Below are 12,603 nucleotides of genomic sequence, written 5' to 3'. Positions count from 1 at the left end.
TTTTACATTTCATATTTCATTTCCATGTTTTATTATCTAGCCATTGGTAAAATAAATCCCATATCTTATAATATTGTTTATCTTCTTGTTCTCTAATTTCAAATGTCAATTTACTCAGTTCAGCACATTCCATGATTTTCTTAATAACTTCATCTTGCATTGGCATTTTCTTGTTTTTCCAGTTTTTAACAAACACAATTCTAGCCGCACTGACCAGTATTTTCAACATGCTGTACAGATAGATTTCGACTTACAACCATTTGTTTAGCGACCGTTCAAAATTACAACGGCAATAAAGAAGTGACTTATGACCATTTTTCATACCAACAATCATTGAAGTATCCCCAAGGTCACATGATTAAAATTCAGATGCTTGGCAACTGGCATGTGTCCCAGGGTCACTTCTTGTGACATTGTGAGAAGCAATGGGAAACCCAGAGTCATTTAACAATGGTGTTACTAACTTGAAACTGCAGAGATTCATTTAAGCAACTGAGGCAAGAAAATTCATAAACTGGGGCAAAATTCACTTAACTGTCTTGCTTAACAAGAGATTTGGAGCTCAATTGTGGTTGTAAGTCAAGGACTACCAGTAATGCCCAAATCAGTGGAGCTGATTAGTTAAGTATGTTACCATGAATTTTCTTTCTTTCCTCTTATCATGGCCATGCCTGCTTTTTTTCGAACATATTTTTGCAGCTTATTTGCAGGAAAATATACAACTCCAAAGAAACTACCACATACATTGTGGTATACTCTTATCCATCTGTTATTGTGTATTCCCAGGTATAAATAGTTTTCTGTGAAATTGGTGGCTTTACCACATTCCCTCAGCTTTGACTGGCATTTCATTTAACTAGTTTGCTACCTCCAGTGATCATTGTAAAGAAACTTTCTTGAAGAGTTTCAGTCTTCCAAATCAAATGATTCTAAAATTTGATAGGGCTATAGGGAATATTTGCAAAGGTACTTGAATGGTACCAAGTAATAAAAAATAACTTGAATGACTATTCTCTCCACTTAGCCATATCATTGGCAAGGTGTTCAGTATTCTAATAAACAATTGCCATGTCCCCCAAAGTTTAAATTAATTTAAAGTAAATGGATTATTTACTTATGTTTCTACCAAACTCAGTATTGTCCCTTCATTTTGTTATTCAAATTTGCTCAATAGATTGAAAATAATAGAAATAAATTAAATATTTTTAATACAGATATAAGATGGAGGAAATCTAGCTTGGTAGTCATACATGTGAAAAGGAGAGTAGCCAGCCAATAAAACCCATTACAAAGGACAATGGCAACTCTCCTCTTTCAAATGTTTCTAGCAGGAGCTGAACAGCTATTTCTTGAGAATGCTTTAATTCCTGCACAGAGGAAGCATTGAATTCAATGGCCCTTCCAACTGTACGATTGTAACGCAATTTGTTAAAAGGAGTTTTGAAGAGGTCTCCATAAAAAGGCATGGGGGAGGTGGGGGGGAGGAATAGAGACAGCATTAACAATTGGTGTTCATTAACTGAATCAGTTATATTGTGAATAGCTTTTCTGTCAAATGAGGCTGATACTTCAAGTGTAACTATTTCTATTTATAAACATAAAAGGAAACATTCTAAAAGTTTCAGGCCTGTCAGGTTACATTACATTGCATCCAAGTTCATTTCTGCGCATTCAAGTATCTTTTGGATCACTATTTCCTCTGATGGTGTATTAATGACTATGACTATAAAATGACTATGGAAATAAAGGAAAGAGAAGATTTAGACTATTACAAAGTATGGAATAGAGTATATAAGTGGCTAGAAAACAGAAACCTAAATAAGAAATAGGAGTTTGAATTAAATATTGACTAGATAATAATTAAAGTTATCAATTACTGTTAAAGTCAAATTAAAAATTATGTAAGTTTAATGTAAATATATATAACTAATATGGTTAAAATGACTGTTATAGCAGGGGTGAAAAGCTCCCAGTTCGGACCGGATCGGGCGATCTGGTAGCGATGGGGGCGGGTAGTTCGGAGAACCGGTAGCAAAAATCCCTGGGCTCATGCCCACCCAATCGCCCAGTCGCCTGCTTGCCCGTTTGTCGCTTCTTTCCACCTTGCTTGCTTTTCCCGGCCACTCAGCGCTTCCACTTCTGCCAATCACTTTTCCCGACACTCCTGGCGCTTCCGGCCCACCCACCCCATCCCCGGCCTATATAAATTCTCCTTTCTATGCGGCCCAGCTACTTCGCCCAGAAGTTCGCCTGGCTGCTTGGACGTCACCTTGCCTCACTCGGACGCCTTGCCAACTGCTGCTCACTCAAAAAGGTAAGCATTGCTGGTTGTGGCCTAGTGTGCCACTCCCCCAATCCCCGGACTCGTGTAGTTTGCGCAGCCACCGGGGATCATTTGCAGGCCTCGTGCTACCCCGCCGGTCCCCGGGTCCCCGTGCCTGACTGGCTTGGCTAAGCCGCCTAGCTAACCACCCACCTTCCCCCACAGCCTCCAGCTTGCTTACCTTCATATTTCGGACCAAATCCAGAGCCACTGGTCACAATGCCTGCCTTGCTTCGCTTGCTGCAATTGATTGCATCAGCAAGCAACTGAATCTGCCTGCCTGCAATCAACGGTGAGCAACTCAATCTGCCTGCCTTGTCCCTTCAATTGGGTAAGTAACTGGGGTTTTTTTCCCCTTTGGGAGCTTTAAAAAATAGTTAAGTGGGGGTTTTTTTAGGAGTTTTTTTTTTTTTTTAGACATAGCCATTTAAAGTTTAGGAAGTTTTAAATTTAGCTGCTTTTATCTAAAAATAAAAATAAAATAAAATGATAAAATATTTGTGCAGCTTTCTGAGATTTGTTGTGTTTCTGTAGTGTTTCACTCTAACTACACAAACACACACAATCTCACAAAGCTGTATGTGGCATTTTGTGTGGAAAAAGTGTGAAAGTTGGTTTTTGGGTTTTTTGTGGCTGTGTGAGGTTGCTGCTTGTTGCAGGGGCCATTTTGGGTCAAGCGCAGCAGCTTTTACATTGTGGGTGAGTCTGTTGTATTGTGTGTGTGTAAAGTGTGAAAGTAGGTTTTTGATGTCAGTGTCTCAGCTCTGACATAGAAAAGGGAGGATGAAGCCTGAACTTTTGCCTGCTAAATCCCTTTGATGTTTCGGTCTCCTTGGAGATGAGGAGGGGGGAAACATTCCTGTGAACTGACGGGAAAAGGAATCAGGAGAGTGACTTGGAAGATAGCCAATGAGAAGCAGAGAATTGGGGATCGGAAAGGGAGGGATTGGGGGGCAAAGGTCAGTACTGACCGCGAAAGAGCCAGGATCTGGTTGCTGTACTTGAATAAAAAGAAAATTTCCTTAAAGATGGGCAGTTTGGAAGTTCATTTATTTTGAGATAGCATCGAAGACTGACATTTGGGCTTTTTGTGGCTTTTTGTGTGCTTTTACATTGTGTGTCATCAGCTAACAAAGCTTCTGTTTTTTCTTTTTGCAGTAGCTGCCGCCTTTAACAGGAAGGATGAAAAGGCAATAGACTTTGATGGGTTTCTTGGCCAAGAAACCAAAACTCGAACAACAACCAGCAGAAGTGGAACAAAAACCATCCCCAGGGCCACAAGCACCACCACTTGAAACTGGAGAAAGCAGCAAATCAAGTATAGAGTCACCCGCCGCACCTGAAATCAGAAGCATTCTTCCAGACTGCTGGACCATGCAACAGTACAGCTACTTCCAAGAGAAGTATGACAGGTTGGAAGTTTCAAACAAGAAACTGGGTTGTACATACTGTGCAAAACCTGGCTTCACAATGGAGAGCGTATTCATGTGTCCAAAGAGTGGAAGCTTTTCAAGATTGAGCCGGCTGGGAAAAACAAGGAAGTGTACCACGCATCTCTCCGGAAGACAATGAGAGAACATTTTGTATCGAAATCGCACACCATTTGTAGAGACAACGTAAAACAAGCTGTGCAGGAAGCCATAACAAAAGCAATGGACAAGATTTCTGTGTGCCGGAGATCGGAAGGAGGATTGAAGGAAAGAAAGAGAGAGTGAGGAGAGCGGTGTGCCGGAGATCGGAAGGAGGATTCTGGACAGATTTCTATAAACTGATTGCATTGGACTCTATTGGCTTCAGCTGGGCAGATTGGACTAAATTGGAAAACCGAGTGTGAAATAGACTGAAGGAGAGTGTGGACATTGCATTGACAGAGACGAAACAAACTTCGATATAACATATTTTGAGCTACCAATATTTCCACCATTTCTACTGGCACTCTTCCAAAAAACTGGGATATATAACGATCTAATCGTTAAATATTGAACTATTTAACTATTGAACCACTGAAACAACTGGTGAACAAACGGACGATATAGCTATTAATGGTCTGGCTTAATCTTATTATAACATACTAGAACGCAATAGAATTGAAAAGAATATTTAATAATTTAGTATTTTTTCTTTCTTCTTTTTTCTGTTTGTGACTATATAAGAATAAGTTGATTATAACAATAACAAGTTGATCATTCAATCAACTATAGAGTACTATATGTGTGATAAATATTGATTGAAAGCTAATTAATTTAAACACTTTAATACAGTTATAACAATTAAGATAATTAGAAATATAAATTGACATAGAATTGATTTTAGAATTACTATAAATACTGCTAGTGAAATAGATCTCTTAATTTGCAATTAATTTAAGAATAAGGTAATTTATGAATTGCTAGAAACGTGCCTTTTCCCCGCTGTTTCCCCCATTTCTACCTTCCCTTCCCCTGCTTTTCTCTTCTTTCTATATATATTATTATTATATTGCTGACTGCTGATTAGAAGTATTTCCATTAATATTAATTCCAACAATAACGTTTCATTTAAGCCATTAACATAAAATAGGCAATACATAATTATATGAAACTGTGGACAAGACTAACACGTACAATAGACATGGCTACTTCAAGTATATCAACTACCATTAAAACAACCAAAAAGGTGGACTTCCGGTTGGCGATTTGCTGTGACAGGGTGTGAGTGAGTGCTTGCTGCTCCTCAACACCCTTTAGCATCGCGTTTTGGGGATCCCCTTGGGGGACGCGGGACCCGGAGAGCCCTGCGGGCAAAAGAGGAAGCCGGACGAGCGGGAAGTGGGTGCGATCACCTCTCGCCGGACCAGGCGGCTCTGCCTAGCCAACGCGGTGAGCGGCCATTCATGGCGGGCACGAAGCAGCAATAACCAACAAAGACGGGAAGCTTAGAAGAAGATCGGAGGTGCGGTGACGGACTCAAGCCTATTTCCCTATACCTGAGATCGTGCGGTAAGGAGGAGCTGGGAGAGGAGCGCTCGGAGCGGCGAGAGGCAGTGACAGAAAGGACAGAGCAGCCTGTACTCCCGGCGATCCGATCTGATAACCGAAGAGCAGACGAGAAAACGGAGGGAGTGGATCGTACCTGTAAAGAGTTTTTGGAAGGTGCGGTGTGGCGAGGGAGTAAAGGAGAAAAGAAAGACCATTGCTGGGACTGGCGTTTTATATCGGGATCGAGGGGAAGAGAGCAGGAGCAATACAGTGACTGGCTGTTTGAGGCTCCTATCAAACAGGAAGTACGTCCATTAATCCGGAAGAGTGGATGAGCAGTGGTTGAACAAGAAGACGTTCTGGCAGAGACTAATATCATAGAGTTTGGCTGGATCCCAGCAAAGCGGGAAATTGAAGAAACGGAAGACCTCCTATTTAAACCCCATAACTCCGTAAAATAACATACTTATACCCACATTTTCATATATGTCAACATTTTCTTTATCCTTCTCTTGAATATCTGGATAGTAATAATTGAACTCTGTTTCTCTTTTCAAATTGATAAATATTAATAATTAGATTTGTTAAGCTATCTTATAGATATATACAAAAGGAAAAATTACATATATATATATATATTTAATATAAAAAAAAAGGGGGGGTTGATTATATATGAGAATTCAGATCTCTATAAGTATTACTAGATAAAAAAGAAAAAAAAAGAAAAAAAAATAGGGTCTGATCATATACAAGAATCGGGAATTGTATCCTACTAATTAATTACTATATAGTGTTTATATTCATAGTACAGTAATATATAGTATTTCATATTTATTTATATTTATAGTAATCTATTTATTCCTATTTATATTTATCATATTTATCTATATTCAATTTTCATTAAGATTTGAACTCAGACTTCATTAACTTATTATCTTATTATGGTCAACTTATATAACCCAGAATGTCTATTTGTACTTACCTATACCAATACTCTTTACTAGGATTAGAACTTAGAACTTAGAATTTATTAACTTAAAATAATTATTTGTACAATCTATTTATATTACTTATTTAATATTAAGAGTGAATTTAGATTCTTATAAGTGATTAATTGATTAGGATTGATATTTTGTTTAATCTATTTAGAGGAGAACTATATAATTTTAATTACATAATTATATAATTATATAATTAGTGACTGTTAATCGCTGGAAAGTGTATAGCAGTCTACCACAGTAATTTAGAAATCTAGAACTTACTATTAAGTGGAAATTATTGAGAGTGTAGGGAGGACTAACAAGGGAGTGAAATAAAGATATAAGAAAGCTCCTCAGAGAAAAAGTGGCTAGTGCCACTGGATGAGAATCTGGAGAAAGATAGAGGAGATATTAAAAGACCAAAAATCGGTCCTGAAAGATATGGCAAGTCTGACCTCCACAATTGCGAAAACCGGTAAAAAAGCGACATCTATACCTACCCTAGCGATGTCTTCCCCAGCTACCCAAAAATCAGTGGAAGGTCTTCAGAAACTAGACAAACCCCCTGCAACTCCTACATTGCAAACGGTGCAAGCATCCCTCCAGTCAATTCAAGAAACAATGCTTGCGATGCAAGAAAAACTCTTGAATAGCCACTCTGAACTAAAATCAGACATCCATGCTCTTGATTTTAAAATGAACGAAATCCAAAATGCTATTGCTAGTAACGAAAACAGAATTTTAAAAGCAGAACAAAGAATTGAAAAAAACGAGAAAAAACTGGACACAGTGGACCAAACCTTGTCGGCACAAAACAAAGAAACAGAAGACGCGCTGATCCAACTTGAGATGGATAAGGCCTCGTTTTACTTGCGTTTCCAGAACATCTCGGAGGAAAAAGAGGAGGACTTAGGTGATAAGATGGCGGAATTGATTGCAGAAACTCTGCAGCAAGATAAGCAGGAAATAATTCGTGAGATTGACGAGGTGTACAGAGTTCAGATGAATTACGTAAGAAGGAACAGACTCCCCAGGGAGGTCCATGTGCGTTTTGCTAGGAAAAAAGTTAGGGACATCCTGTATAACATAGCCCGGGAGGAAAAAATTACCTATGGAGGAAAAGAAATTAATATTCTGAAACAAATTCCGAGAAGAGTGAGGGAAAGGAGGAAAAATTATAGGTTCCTGACAAACCACCTAAACAGGAGGAATATAATTTTTAGGTGGCTTTTGCCAGAAGGATTGCAAATTTCCTGGCAAGGGAGGAAAATAAGAATTGACTGTCTAAGTGATGCTCAGGACTTTTTAGAACAACTAAGGGGAGGAGAGGAGGAGCAAACTAGTAAGGAGGATAACGAGATAGTAAATACGGAAGAAGAGATATCCCAAGAGCAAATTACTAGAGAAGATATAGAAGAGGAGAAGAAAAAGGAGGATACTGAGGAAAGAGGAAAAAAATCAAGACCAGTGAGAGCCGTAACTTTAAAAGGCAAGTAAGAACAAGAGACTAGAAACTAATTTTAGAAATGAACGATACTAAGATCATATCGGTAAACGCGAATGGTTTAAATGATTACAAAAAAAGAAGGATAATATTGTCAAAATTGGCGAAACAAAACCCCGATATTATCTGCATCCAAGAAGTTCATATAAAAAAAGATGAGGCTGATTATCTAAATTATTGTAAATTTGGTAAAGTATTCTCCTCATTAGCTGAGAAAAGGAAAAGGGGGGTCGCCATCTACGTTAAGAAAGGAATAATGGCAGAATGCAAATATAAAGATGGAAAAGGGAGAATACTTATAGTTGAAATAACGAGAGGCAATGCTAGGCTGTTATTGGTAGGGGTTTATGCACCGAATAAAAAACAAGGGAAATTCTACAGGAAATTGCAGGAACAGTTGGCAAATTGGGCACATCTTGAAATTTGTATGCTAGGGGACTTTAATGGAATTGTGGATCCAAAGCTTGATTATAAGAGCGATATAACAAAAAAGAATAAAAGATCTCCCCTACCAAAGACCTTCTTTGACTTAGTAGATGAGATAAATTTAATTGACATGTGGCGTACCTTACATCCCCAGGACAGACAATTTACATTTTATTCCATCCCACAGAACTCCTGGTCCCGAATCGATATGGTTTGGGCTACCAGAAAATTGGCGTTAGAAATAAAGAAAGTTAATATGGGCTCTAATACTTGGGCAGATCATAAGCTCCTAGAAATCAGTTGGTCCCACGATATGAAGAAAATACAACAGAGATGGAGTTTAAGGACCAATCTCTTAAACGAAAAAGAGTTTACACTAAAATTGAATGAAGAAATCAAACGCTTCTTCTTAGAAAATGGGAATCGAGAGACAGCCAAAGAAATTGTGTGGGACACTATGAAGGCGTATGTCAGGGGAATAGCTATTTCATATACTGCCTTTAAAAATAAGGAAAAAAGAAAGAGTAGAGAAGAACTTACTCAAAAATTAATACAAACTGAGGCCGAATTACAGCAACGACCGGGAGACGAGGAGACGAAACAACAGTGGTTGATGTTGAGACACCGATTGAATTTATTGGACCAGGAGGAGATGGCTCAAAAAATAAGAAGATCTAAGCATTATTGTTTCGAGAATGCTAACAAGTCGGGGAGATGGTTGGCGTATAAATTAAAAAAAGAGAAGGAAAAAAACCAAATATTAGCTTTAGAAGACCCGCAGGGCATCTTGTTGACAAAGGAAGAAGATAAATTAGAAAGTATAAGAAAATTTTATGAGTGTCTTTACAAAAACGAAGGAATTGAGTTAAATAAGGTAGAACAGTATTTGTTGGAAGCCAACCTCCCTCAAATTTCGGAAGAAGAAAAGGAAATGTTAAATGAAAAGATCACCATAGAGGAGTTAAGATCTGCCTTATCTAAAATAAAGAAGAATAAAACCCCAGGCCCTGATGGTCTCCCTGGGGAACTATATCAAAAATTTGATGATGCCCTGAAATTGGAACTGCTAGAAATTTTAAATGATGTTATTGCTGGTATAACAATCCCAGACTCCTGGAGGGAAGCCTACCTGACGATCATTCTGAAAGAAGGTGCCGACCCGAAACAGATTTCCAACTATAGACCCATCTCACTGCTTAACGCAGATTATAAATTATTTATGACTATAATTGCGGAGAGATTTAAGAAAATTCTAAACCGATGGATACACAAGGATCAAAATGGTTTTCTCCCTGGGAGACAGATTAGAGACAACTTGAGAACAGTCTTAAATACTATTGAATACTATGAACAACACCCTGAAAAGCAGATGGCTTTAATGTTTGTTGATGCCCAAAAGGCATTCGACAATTTAAATTGGACCTTCATGATAAATCAAATAGATCTAATGGGATTCGGGACTAACTTTAGGAGGATGATAGAGAATATCTATCATAATCAAAGGGCAAACATACTAGTGAATGGAGACAGAACTCGGACATTTCAGATCCAAAGAGGAGTCAGGCAGGGATGTCCCCTATCCCCCTTACTTTACATTCTAGCACTAGAGGTCCTACTTAGAAAGATTAGAGCAAATGAAGATATCAAAGGCTTAAAGATTAGGAAGGAATCATTTAAAACCCAGGCTTTTGCGGACGACGTCGCCTTTATAATTGAAGACCCATTAGACACCGGCTCAAAATTAATGCAGGAAGTTCAGAACTATGGAGAAGTCGCGGGCCTTAAACTTAATAAGAACAAAACTAAAATAATCGTGAAAAATATGACAAACCTACAAACGAAAGAATTAGAAGATCTACTAGGCCTCCAGGTAGTTAAGAAAACAAAATATCTGGGAATATGGATTACCGCAAGACTATCTTCATTAAAAGATGATAATTATATTCCCTTATTGCAGAAAATCAATCAAGACCTCGATAGGTGGAGGAGACTTAAATTGTCCCTGACCGGGAAAATTGCGGCGATCAAAATGAATATTCTACCGAAATTTCTATTTTTATTTCAAAACATACCGGTATCACTGGATAAAAAATTCTTCCTGGATTTGAATAAATATATCAGGAATTTCTTGTGGGAGGGTAAGAAATCAAGGATATCTCTTAAGACACTTCAAGGGAAAAGAAATTTGGGAGGGTTTGGGCTCCCTGATTGGGAATTATACCAAAAGGCGGCAAAAATAATTTGGATAAAGGAGTGGATTAAATTAAAAGAAGGGAGAACTCTGACACTAGAAGGACATGACCTCCATGAAGGATGGCATGCTTACCTCTGGGATATAAAGGATAGGAGGAAAACGTATTTTCATAAACATAAAATAAGAGAGACATTGATTTGTATGTGGCGGGAAATTAGACAGAAGATATATACCAAGGTTCCTAGCTGGTTGTCGATTATGGAAGCTCTAGTGGTCCCAAATAGGAGAGGAAACTATAAAATGGGCACATATAAGGATATCTTGGACGAAGAAGGGAAGCTCAAACCTTTGGAAGCATTGAGGGACCAGGGGTTCAATCTGGATTGGTGGAACTATCTCCAAATTAAGTCTAGATTTCAAGAAGATAGAGATAGAAGGGGTATTGAAATGAAATATGGATATTTTGATAAAATTATTTGGGGTCCAGATAAGAAAATGCTATCCAAAATTTATAACTTTATATTAGATGAGGATAGAGCGGAGATGATAGCTAAAAAACAGTTAAGCATTTGGGAGAAAAACTTAGGATATGGCCTTAATTTCAATGACTGGGAGACAGCTTGGAATAGGAATCTCAAAATAACAAAATCGTCAACATTCAGGGAAAACCACTACAAAATGTTGCATAGGTGGTATCTAGCCCCGGACAGGCTGGCTAAAATATTCCCAAACTCTTCTGCTTTATGCTGGAAATGTGGAAAAACGGTCGGCACCTTTTATCATCTTTGGTGGACTTGTCCCGAGACCAAAAAGTTTTGGTTAAAGATCCGACTCTGGCTCTCTGAAATAATGGGACAGGAGATAGTCCTGGCCCCGGAATTCTTTCTCTTAGGTATGACGGAAGATGGTCTCAACAATAATAAAACCCATTTGGCAATTCAAATTATTACTGCGGCTAGAATAGCCTTTGCGAAACTTTGGAAATCTAAATCTACCCCCTCTGAGGAAACATTAATAAATAAAATCCTAGAGTGCGCAGAGATGGCTAAACTGACAAACGAGCTAAAAAATGAAGAAAATTCTAAGCACTATGAAGTATGGGGAATTTGGTATAATTGGTTAAAGAATAGGATAAAAGTATGATAATAGGCTATAGTTGCTTAAACACCAGAAATGGACTCAATTGTATAGAAATGTAGAGGATTATATAGTATTGTATAATATAATGTATAGTGATAGTTATGGATGGAATCCATCCAATATTTGACTTATGAAATGTGTAAACACCGTACCCCGGATCAAGATTGAGATTGTATTTTGTCTTTTTAAATATTGGAAAACTCAATAAAGTATATAAAAAAAAATAAAATAAAATAAAACAACCAAAAAGGTACCCAAACCCAAACACTACTAGTGGCCTCCCCAGTACAGCAAAAGACGGGAGAAGAAAAGACCAATACTATCATAGGCATGCAGAATATACAGGCTGCCCTCGCAATGATACAAGAGGGAATGAAAAGGATGGAAGATAAGATGACGCTAAACCACGATGAAACTAGAAAAAACCATGAACAATTGCGACTGGATGTAGGGGAAATTAAAGATGACATTAGAAACATAGATGAGAAGATAGTGAAAATCCAGCAAAGTATCATAGAAAATGAACAGAGAATACATAAAGTGGAGGAAAAAACGGAAGCTACAGCCTCGAGGATGGAGAGGATGGAGAACCAACAAACGATGAGCTGAGACACCGAAGATGCACTCACATTTCTTGAAATGGAGAAGGCATCCTTCTTCCTTAGATTCCAAAATATAGAAGAACAGAGAGATGAAGACCTGGGCGAGATTATGATCGAAATACTGGCAAAGGCAACGCACAAAGATAAGGACGAAATTAGAAATGGAATTGATGAAATTTACAGAGCCTTTACAAATTATGCAAGGAGAAACAAACTCCCCAAAGAAGTCCATATTAGGTTTACAAAAAAAACAATGAGAGAAGAAATATATAGAAGAATGAGAGAGGAGACAGTCATGTACAAAGGGAGGGAAGTTCTAACATTGAAACAAGTACCGAGAAGAGCCAGAGACAGGAGAAGAGACTACAATTTCTTAAGTAGACAACTGAATAAACTCAAGATAAAATTTAGATGGCTCATACCGGAAGGCCTACTTATTTCATGGGAAGGAAGGAAAATCAGAATAGATACAATAGA

At 38.0% G+C, this 12,603-nt stretch overlaps 1 protein-coding gene across 1 annotated transcript in view; it reads right to left on the bottom strand.

Annotated features, from left to right (window-relative positions):
* The window catches only part of BARD1 (BRCA1 associated RING domain 1), a 137,185-nt gene that overhangs the window by 35,689 nt on the left and 88,893 nt on the right, over positions 1-12,603 (bottom strand). The gene's annotated exons all lie outside the window — the stretch shown is intronic.

This window comes from Pituophis catenifer, unplaced genomic scaffold (assembly GCF_029215685.1).
Source record: "Pituophis catenifer annectens isolate HBS135680 unplaced genomic scaffold, rPitCat1.0.hap2 SCAF_1, whole genome shotgun sequence".
NCBI classification, from domain to species: domain Eukaryota; kingdom Metazoa; phylum Chordata; class Lepidosauria; order Squamata; family Colubridae; genus Pituophis; species Pituophis catenifer.
This window is presented reverse-complemented; position numbering and strand designations above follow the sequence as displayed.